The following is a 10,473-nucleotide window of genomic DNA, read 5'->3' as shown; positions in this document are numbered from 1 at the left end:
GATACGTAGGCAGCCTCTCCCTGGGGTTCAGTCACACCAAAATAAAAATCCACATGCCCCGAAAAGATGAAACTAGGGCAGAAGTTATAATGGTTCGGCAATGGTTTCGCCTGAAAGGTTCCAAGGTTGTAATTCAATCCTAATGCTTTTTACCCCAAAACCATGTTCAAGTCCTTTTGATCAATCGACAAAGAGGTCCGAAATGGGAGGATACAGTCACTTGGATCTGATACAACAAAATAAGAGAAATAAAATGAGAGAGTCTTATCGGTGAAAACCCTCACGGACACCATAAGGCGATGGTAAGCAGAGAAATTGAAAATGAAAGAGTCTTGATAGTGAAAACTCGCAAAGAGCACTACAAGGCGATGGTGAGAAGAGAAATGAGAGTGGTCAGCTAGTGAAAACCTGCAAAGGGCACCGCTGATCGAAAAAATCCTCACAGCCATCGGCATCGATAGAGTCCTGACAAGGTTTCTCGTTTTTGAGGCAAAAGTTGTGATGAGTTCTGAGAGTCGGACGGTTTACACAGATCATGCATCCATTCCAAAAGGCATGTCATGTTCATTGAAGTCCGCATGTGCTCCAGATAAGTCCTTCTTTCCTTTCCCCGAACGGGACACATCTTGTTTTAAACTCATTCTCCATTCCATTGCTTGTTTTCTTTGAATCCCTTTCGGTCTAACTCTGTTCCAAAACTAAGACAAAGAAAGGATGGTAAGACTGACTTACAGGGTTCTCATTTGATACAAGCTAATATGCAAAAAGGCACCCAGCCTCGTCAGGGGGCATCAAGTTGACCTCGACCGGCCATGGCGGACGAAGCTTCGAAATCAAAACTCTTGGAAGGAGAAAATCAAATTGAAGTGCCTATAAAGGCAAATGATGTTGAAAAGGTCAAGTCCTACGTGGCTAACCGTCTTGGCAAAGGTTTGAAAAGCCAAGGTATCCCAAATGCTCTAAAATTGAAGTCGGAAGAAAGAAGCCAGAAATGAAAGGCCTATGAAGGCGAAACAAAGCTGGAAAAGGTTAAGTCCCACGTGACTAGCCGTTGCGCCAAAGTTTGAGGAGCCAAAAGTTTCCCAATGCTCCGAAGTTAGAAAAAAGAAAAAAAAGCAACAAGTCAGAAGGGAAAGGCCCACAAAGGCAAAATAAAGTTGAAAAGGTTAAGTCCCACGTGGCTAACCGTCACGGTAAAGTTTGAAAAGCCAAAGTTTCTCCGAGGCCAGAAATGAAATCGGTCTTCAAGAAATAACCAGTTGCAGTCGAAAATATCATCAAAGAAGCCGACCAAGATCAAGTGACTAAAACAATCAAGGCCACTAAACCAACCACCGTTTCAAACTAATAATTGTTCTTTGTTTGAAAACAGGAAACGGGTGCAATCCAAAAGCAAACGGCTTCGGTATCGGTAAGCATTCCCCCGCCGGGCTCAGTTTGGGCTTTCCAGTCTCGTTCCCTTTAATTGCACAAGATAAGAGAAACGAGATATCAAGCGGGAAGGCAATGACGGTGAGGGAAAGGCAAGTAGTCAGAAGCAGGAAGCACAGTAAAAGTAGTAAGAGCAAGAGCGGTCCACCATTCCGGCATATTATTGATAGGGATTTTACCGATGCTGAAGATAGCTTGCTTACCAAGCGGCCCACTTGAGAAGCTAGTCGTATATCTTGTGGTATTATTTTAAAAGAATATTTTATATATTTGATGTTATCGCAGGTAAAAAGACAATATCATAATCTTTTTCCTACTGGAGGATAGGCTCAATCTTGATTTCCAACGAGAGCTTGATTTTGTTCAAAGAATTGCAAGCAACCTCGACAGAAAAGACAACGACGAACGTGCTCCGACAACCTTGCCCAAGCCTCCCTCCCTTCATTCAATGCTTGACAGCTTTAGAATATCGACTCCTGTGGTCAACCTTGCAAGAAGCAGGTGCAACAAAAGGAAAATTCACAATAGCTAAAAAACAGCTTCGCAGCAACAACTCCAAAAAGGGAAGTCTCCTCCAAAATTCTTTCCCGCATTTACTCATTCTATGAAATTAGAAAAAATGATGATGAAAAGAAGAAGAAAAATTCAAAATCATGGTAGTATAGGGTCTCCAATCCCTAGCTGCATTTTTTCCAAAATAGGGTCCCACTCCCTAGTTGATGCCGGCATAACCCGATGACTTTTCCAACATAGGGTACCACTCCCTAGTTGATGTCGGCATAACCCGATGAGTCTTCCAACATAGGGTCCCACTCCCTAGTTGATGCCGGCATAACCCAATGACTTTTTCGACATAGGGTCCCACTCCCTAGTTGATGCCGACATAACCCGATGGCTTTTCCAACATAGGGTCCCACTCCCTAGTTGATACCGGTATAAACCAATGACTTTTCCAACATAGGGCCCCACTCCCTAGTTGATGCCGTCATAACCAGATGACTTTTCCAACATAGGGTCCCGCTCCCTAGTTGATGCCGGCATAACCCGATGACTTTTCCAACATAGGGTCCCACTCCCTAGTTGATGATGGCATCACCCGATGACTTTTCCAAGGGTCCCACTCCCTAGTTGATGCCGTAATAACCCAATGATATTTCCAACATAGGGTCCCACTCCCTAGTTGATGCCGGCATAACCCGGACATAGGGCTCCACTCCCTAGTTGATGCCGGCATAACCCGATGACTTTTTCAATATAGGATCCCACTCCCTGGTTGATGCCGGCATAATTCGATGACTTTTACAACATAGGGTCCCACTCCTTGGTTGATGCCGACATAACCCGATGACTTTTCCAACATAGGGTCCCACTCCCTAGTTGATGCCGGCATAACCCGATGACTTTTCCAACATAGAGCCCCACTCCCTAGTTGATGCTGGCATAACCCGATGATTTTCTAACAGGGTCTCCACTCCCTAGTTGATGCCAACGTAACCTGATGTCAACATAGGGTCACCGTCTCCCTAGTTGATGATGTACCAACAATAAGGTCCCCAATCCCTAGTTGATTGCATTTTATATATAGGGTCCCCACCCCCTAATCTCTTTTTCCAAAGGATACACAATCCTGATTTTATTGCTTGCAATAGTGAAAACTGGGGCAGAAAAATTTCGTTCGTTTGTTTGTTTTGGTGTCTGAGCAGGTTATACCTTGAGACACAGGGTTCGAGACGACTAAAAGAAGAAGTCTCAATCCAAAATAAAAGAAAAGAAGAAAAAGAAAAGAAGTGAATTCAAAATGTAGAAGCAGAGAAAAGATGTGGACTGCTCAAGATATGATTGAAGTCACAAGATTTGCATGTCCCGCCTTGATCCGAAAAAGCTAAAGAAGAATGAACCAGCATTTGCAGCTAACAAGCATCAAGATTCAAATCAGAGTCTGCAGGAAGAACCAGCCAAGACTCAAAATCAAGCTTCAGAAGGTTTATAGATAGAAATCTTGTAACTCGTAGCTGATAGGTTTAGTTTTTCATTTTCGATCTTGGTGTAATAAGGAGCTCAGCAAGCAGAAACAGCAGTAACAACAATGAAATCACATCTATTCGGTAGTCCCAGCTACCAAAACTTCCAGAACTACACTGACCTGATTCCTTTACAGCCAAGGATATGTAGGCAACCTCCGAAGCAAGGTTTGGTCCAACTTTTTCTAATGTTTTTCAAGGAGTATCCAAACGGGAAAAAACGCTCGTAATTGCTCATTTTATCTTTGCCCGAAAACTCTTCGTGTTTCCGAGCAAAGAGGGGCAACTGTGAGCATGTGATTTTTGCCCTACTAGAAATACTCCTACAAAAAAAAAAAACTAAAAAATAGGTTTTATAAATTATTTTTTAGTTTCGTAGGATTTTTGTAGGATTTTATTAATTGTTTGCATTTTTGTGCATATTTAATATTTTTAAAATCATGAAAAATACCACAAAAATGTCAAAATTTCATACATTGCATATTAGGCTTTGTGTTCATATTTTAGGATTAAATTGTTAGTTAATTGCTTTATTAAATGAAAATCACAAAAATATTGTTCAATTTACATTTTTAGCTCTTAGTGTTAGATTAGTAATTTTTTCTTCATCAAATTAGGATTAATTAATTTCGTAAATATTATAAATAGGTAATTAGTCTGATTTTACAGATTAGATTAATTTAGGATTTAACTTAGAACTTTGATTAATTTAGTTAAGTGTTTAAAATTAAAGAAAAAATGAAAGGAAAAACAAAGAAAAGGAAAATGGGAAAAATAATTTGATTTGGACTTTGATTTTTGGGCCACCCAAAGAACAAATTCAATGGCCCAATGCCATTTCTACCCAATTCTGCCCAAGCCCAAAACTCCCCACACCCGATCCAATTTTCCCCCACTAAAACGACACTGTTTCCCTTCCCTTTAATCCCAGTCGTTGGATCATTTTGATCCAACGGCTCGCAACTCACCCAACCCCAACTACTTAACTGTCCTACCCCCCCTCCCCCCCGACTTAGAGACCCCGTCCATTACACCTCCCCCACCCCCATCTCTCAAACACCTAACCCTAGTCGCCCTGGAATCCCTCGCCATCTCCGCCCTCCTCCGCCGCCCTGAAATAGCACTACGGCATCGGAACACCTCCAAACCACCCCAAACTCACACCCCACACTCCCCACACTCCTTTAAACACAAATCCATCAACGATTTCACCAAAATTCCCACCAATCTCCGTCAATCTCAGATCTAAGATTTCAACCAAACCATAAGCCGCCCAAAAAACCCCCAAAACCATATTTCTTCCTCGTCTCTTTCTCTTGTTCTTGTTTTTTCCTTTGATTTTGCATGTGTTTGGCCATATGTTTAGTTAAGGTCGTTTGTTTGTAGAGTAATTAGTATTTGAGTTCACTATTTAGGTTAATTTTAAAAATTGTTCGAGAATGTTAACCTATTTGGTTAAAAAAATGAGTTTAATTACTTGTAATTAGTTTGATTGCATGTTTTGTTTAACTTAATTAAGTTTAAATTAGCTAGGATTAACTATTAGGTTTTATTACATATTTGTTCCTGTTTTTTTATTTTTGTTGCTGTTTTTTCTGTTATGTTTGTTGTTTTGGAAATTCAAATTCTGTTTGAGGTATTGTAGGGTTAATTAGATAAACACCCTAATTCATTGGTCAGCTTAGGTCTCAAATCAGAATTGTTTTAGCTAGGCTGCCCTATTTTAGTTGATTGATCTTAGATTTAAACGGTTGAAAGAATGAAAAGATAATAACAAAGTTTTTAGGGGTTTAATTGAAAAAAACAATTCAGGGAATTCAAGGCTAGAATTGCCTAGATGGTTCTAGGAGGTCCGAGAAAGGGTTTTGAAATCATAATTTAGGTCAAATTGGGTTGAAGTTGTAATAAGCAGAACTTAAAAGGGTAAATTGAGAATTTAAAATGAGGAAAATATCAGAAAGTTCTAGTATTGGACAATTGTCCCCATTTTTAGTATGAAAGTGCTGAATTTGAGTAAAAAGGATAGATAGCTGTTAAAAGATGTTGTACTATCTGACATTTCAGAATTTTAGGGTAGAGTATTCCCTTTTTATGCTATCTTTGTGCAACCTATAAAAGGAATAGACACTCGCTCAATCACACACATTATCATCAGCATTAGGCAATCTAAAAGGCATCTTTGATACACAAGGAATTTTGGAAGAAGAGCTTGATTTTCACACTGGGTTTTCTTCCTTTTTCTGGGTTTCCAAGTGGATTTGAAAATAAAATAGCTCCCTGTTTCCCTAGTTCATGATCCCTGCTATTTAAAGTTGGTTTTAGTCAAATATTCTGGGTTTTTGTTGATGTTCTATTTACTGCTGTTATTCTGAGTGTTGTTGGCTTTCATTTGATCATAAATCCTTCTCCTTAAGCTGTCTTGTGGTAATCTACTGCCAACTCTATGATAGTTTTAGGTGTATGATAACTTTTATGAGGAAATAACACTATTATGTTGAAGAATCAATTCATTCGTTAGTAGATTTTCATTATTAACATTTGATTGGTTTATGTTCGTAAATGTGGTTAAGCATTTGAATTCCTTCTTATTCTTTGCAAATTTCTGAAGTAATGCTAAATGTATCTATGATGCTTTCATTTTTCTTTATGAACTTCAAGCTTTTAACTTATTTGTTGTGACAAGAAACACATATGTCCTGGTTCAACTTAAGTGGACTGAATTCTTGTTGTGTTTCCCTTTTTTTTTTTGGTATCAATGTTGATCCACACTTGAAGGAAGGTTAAAGAATGGCTAAGGGATGAATCTGACCACCAGTTGGTCAGATCCATCTCTGTGAAGTATCTGGTTCACAAACGCATGAATGGAAGAGCTTGAATGTGTAGTTCTACTGTTGTTCGTTGCCAGTGCTGAAAGCAAAAAGTATAAGAGTTAGTTTGGAATCTTATTTTGATGCAAGTTTGTAAATGATGGTTGTAATTGATAGAATAGCTTATTAACGTATTTCAAATTAGCCAAAAAACTGGAATTTTTAATGTTCTGATTAGTTTTATTTAGTATAAGGCTGTTTTAATTTGATAATGATGTGAGTTTGCTAGGCATTCTGTTTTTCTTAAAAATTTTAAACTGTTTGGCTGACTAAAATGAACTGGGCCAAGCACTCCAACAGGCCCAGTTTCCGTTCCCTTATGGAGAATGGAATTTTGGATTTCAGGCAGCTGGGCCTGGGTATTAAGCCCAATAACTTGGCCCCAAATTATGAACTTATTTTTTTTCTAAAATTAATGTAATTCTAATTTTGATATAGGGTATTAGAAATCCTGTTAGTATAGTTAATTTAAACTTGAATGCAATAATTTTCTGATGAGATCTTACTCTTGTGCGAACCAATTTGGACTTGGACAATGTATGATTGGCGATTTCTCATTGCTAAAAACACAACCACGACAAGCCCAGTCAATTTAGAGTCGCGACTGGGCCAGTTTTTTACAAAATAATCATTTGGGCCCATTTCTCATATTTTTAAGTCCATAACAATTGATGTTGGATTACCCCAAGTAGCTAAAGTTCCCTACATGCTGCCATGGACTTTTACAATAATCTCACACTAATTTAGGAAATAATTCGAACATCGTAGTTTTGCTTTAGGTGCGATTAATAAATCATCGTGTCTGTGGGTACGATTCCCGTAACATAGTTATGATATATAATTCCCAAATTCGGGTGTGCACATGTGATCCGATCATAACAACTTCGAATAATAATAAAAAAAAATATGTCGCAAATCGCAGGTGCATTTCATGTAGCGTGGTTTGCGATGTGTTTCAACACGGCAAGTGTATGACAATCGTGACTTGTTCCAAAAATAACTCCATAAATAATTAAAAGCGGTTATAAAGTTAAAAATGCACAATAGATTTAAAACATGTAATTAATCAGATAATTAGGCCAATTATTAATAGTTAAGTGACCGTGCTAGAACCACGGAACCCGGAAATGCCTAACACCTTCTCCCGGGTTAACAGAATTTCTTACCTAGTTTTTCTAATTTCACAGACTTTTAAATGAAGTCAATTCTCTTCGATTTGGGATTTTAAAAATAAACCGGTGACTTGGGACACCATAATAAATATCCTAAGTGGCGACTCTGAATTAAATAAAAAATAATCTCATTTCGATTAATGTCACTTAAATTGGAAAAACTCCCTTATATCCCCCTCGGGTAAAAAGGAGGCGTGACAAATATAACATATTTCTTGTATTTTCCAATTTTAATGTATTTTCAATTTCAGCAACATCTAATATTTTATATTCGCACATTTCAATTTTAGCAGCATCTAATATTTTATATTTGCATCATTCATTTTATGAGACGATTATATATTTTTTGTACAATTATAACTTATAAAAAATTAACTTACAATTTTACATAAAAATAATAAATACATGAAAATTAATTTATTAAAATTATACGCTAAAGTTAAGATGTAAATTTAATATTATAAAGATATTACATAAACATAATTATTAGGTATATATAAAGAGATAAATTAAAAGCGTTAAATAATAATAATAATAATAATAATAATAATAATAATAATAATAATAATAATAATAATAATAATAATAATAATAATAATAATAATAAAGTAAGGATGAATAGTAATGGAGGAGATGAATAGTGTCACTCTAAATTTGGAGTAACACTCTTCATCCCCCATTTGGGGGCAAAAATAGGGGAGCATTAGAGATACATTTTGACAAAAAAGGACTACATTACGGAGAAATAGGGGAGGGTTGGAGATGCCATCACAAGTCAAAAGAGAATGTGTATCATACTTGGTTCCGGAAGAAAGACATCATGAATTAAAGCTAGAGCAAATGTGTTTTAACTCATCGTTAAAAATGTGTATGCTAAATTAAATTGTTGAAGCAAGTGAAATATGTGGTGTTTGATGAGCCTTTTCTTATGTTAGTATTATTCATACAACCCTTTAGTTCTTGTAAACCACAAACTTTATCTCTTCATATGGAACATATGTTGTACTTAGCATGAGCATTAGCTCATTTATGAAAAAGTAAAAAGGTGAACAAGAGATATTGTTCACGGAGTTTGAAGACAAGAAAAATGCTTCTTCTCACAGTCTATGCTGACGAGGGATTGTCATTTTTTCCCACTGTTTCAGCATTCAATGACCTAATTCACAATATGCTAAAACATAATTTTTTTATAAATATAGCAATTCATTTATAAATATCCTCTTTGATCCTATGACATGTAAATTAAAGCATATTTGTCAAGATATTAATAGTGGTTCCAGCTTCCAGAAAAAGCCTCTCGTTGTTCAATAGAGAAGTTGTTCAAATATAGTTAAAACTCTCCTCATGTCTTCTATGTATTTGATTAGTTTTAATAGTCAGTCATAATATTCTACCAACTTACCTTCATTGTCTTGCTTGTAAAAATATTTGCAAGTAAAGCGAGTCTCAGTTGCAGCTATGTGTTGACGTTTTGGCTTGAACATACAGGTTTTGGTGGCCACTGTGCTCATAGAACAAAGGTAATTCAAAATCTATTCTCGGGATGGGTTTTAGTGGAAGGATATCAACTATATGATTTTTCTCATTTGCGAATATGGTCTCGATGATTTCTCTCATGGAAGGTGGCTTTATTTATGACTCAATTTAAAAAGTAAATACTAATATAAAGAAGCCGTGGACAATTCTTATATGTCATTTATCTAAGTCTCTTGAATGATTAGTCGAAGTTTCAAATAGTTAGTATGACTAGCAGACTCATTAGCTGAAGAGTAAAAGTGAAACTAAAAACTGAAATTAATCAGAAAATTTAACAACTATAAGACAAGAAGACAACTTCAAAGCTACGAGATGAAAATTCTTTGGATAAATATCTTATGCAAGAGACGGAAAAAGCTAAGAAGAAACTAAAGGATCTCCTAGAGTTGTAGTAGAGCCTGCAATATTCATATGCCCTTATTTGCACATGCAGTGCAGAAAAGTTTCAAACCTTGACGCCGATCTATTTGTTATGATTTTTTGTTTCACTTGGGAGGGGTGTTTCAATGTGCTTCCATTTATGTCCTCACAGAATATTATTTGTCAGTGTACTCTTCTTATTAGTGTATATGTCCTGCAATAAATAATCTTTCACAGGAATCAACCTTGGCATTGATTAAAAAAAGACCTCATATAGCTGATTTGTTACATAAGGAAGAAAGAGAGAGAGAGAGAGACTACTATATAAGGAAGAAAGTAATCCCCAATTTGAATTGTTTTTTTTTCTTCTTATTTTCGAATTTTATAGCTATTTAAATTCAAAAACAATAACCAATAACTAATTTTTAACTAAATAACTAATTATTAACTAATTATGCCATGTGGCTTTTTTTTAGGCTGTCACTTGGCTGCGTACAATAGATCCTTATGGTCCTGTGTGACGACCCGATCCGTCGTCATGTGAGTTACCGTCCCGTTTCCCCCATTTTCTATTTCTTTATGCTTCATTATCAGTGTTGGGTGTGAACGAGTTGATTTGGATTTGGTTCTAGAAGGAAATGAGACACTTAGTCTCTTTAAGGAAGGTTTGTTTTGGAAAAGTCAACCGGATATTGACTTCTGTGTTAGAGGGCTCGGCTATGAATTCCGATGATTTGGTTAGCTTCGGGGGATGATTTGTGACTTAGGAGTGTGATCGGAAGTAATTTTGGAGGTCCGGTGTAGAATTAGGCTTGAATTGGCGGAGTTAGTATTTTGGAGAATTTCGGTTGATAGGTGAGATTTTGATCCGAGGGTCGGAATGGAATTCCGATAGTTGCTGTAGCTTCGTTATATGATTTGGGATGTGTGTGCAAAATTTCAGGTCATTCGGAGGTGATTTGGTAGGATTTCTGGTCGAATACGTGTTTCGGAAGTTTTAGAAGAACTTAGGCTTGAATTCGATGTAATTTGATGGTTTTGGTGTTAATTGATGTGTTTTCATGATTGGAACAAGTTTGAATAACG

Source organism: Nicotiana attenuata, chromosome 5, assembly GCF_001879085.1.
Source record: "Nicotiana attenuata strain UT chromosome 5, NIATTr2, whole genome shotgun sequence".
NCBI classification, from domain to species: Eukaryota; Viridiplantae; Streptophyta; class Magnoliopsida; order Solanales; family Solanaceae; genus Nicotiana; species Nicotiana attenuata.
This window is presented reverse-complemented; position numbering follows the sequence as displayed.